Source organism: Charadrius vociferus, unplaced genomic scaffold (assembly GCF_000708025.1).
Source record: "Charadrius vociferus isolate BGI_N301 unplaced genomic scaffold, ASM70802v2 scaffold241, whole genome shotgun sequence".
NCBI classification, from domain to species: Eukaryota; Metazoa; Chordata; class Aves; order Charadriiformes; family Charadriidae; genus Charadrius; species Charadrius vociferus.
In genome coordinates, this window is record NW_009646932.1 from 179,165 (window position 1) to 179,603 (window position 439).

The 439-nt window shown below is 60.8% G+C and overlaps 1 protein-coding gene across 1 annotated transcript in view; it reads left to right on the forward strand.

Moving 5' to 3' along the window:
• The window catches only part of LOC104295040 (FXYD domain-containing ion transport regulator 6-like), a 16,996-nt gene that overhangs the window by 595 nt on the left and 15,962 nt on the right, over positions 1-439 (forward strand). The gene's annotated exons all lie outside the window — the stretch shown is intronic.

Genomic DNA, 439 nt, shown 5'->3' on the forward strand with positions numbered 1-439 from the left:
AGCAGCTGCCCACACCCGTGAGGCCGCGCTCCTGCTTTTCTCCAGGGAGAGCTGAGCAAAGCGGAGCCTCCAGGTGCACTTACACCACCCCTGAGGAGGAGCAGTAGCTGCTCTCGTGTTTGCAGATCGCTTTAGGAAGCACCTTTTAAATGATGTTCCTCCCTGTGAGACAAATACCCGTTTGTTTATTTTTCCACGGTCTGAGCAAGCACTTACTCCCAGGATTGCGTCCAGCCGGTCTCGGTTCCCGTGCCTGCTCCGATACGGATTTTGGCAGCGGCGTGGGGCAGGTCTGCGTGCCGGGGGTGGCTGTGGGAGGTGTGGGAGAAGCCAACAGCAGCTAAAGGCCAAAGCGGAGAGTGACGGAGAGCAGCCACCGCTCCCGGCAGCACCCCGCCCCTTGCCAGCGTGAGCCAGCCCCTGTGTCACATCGCTGCCG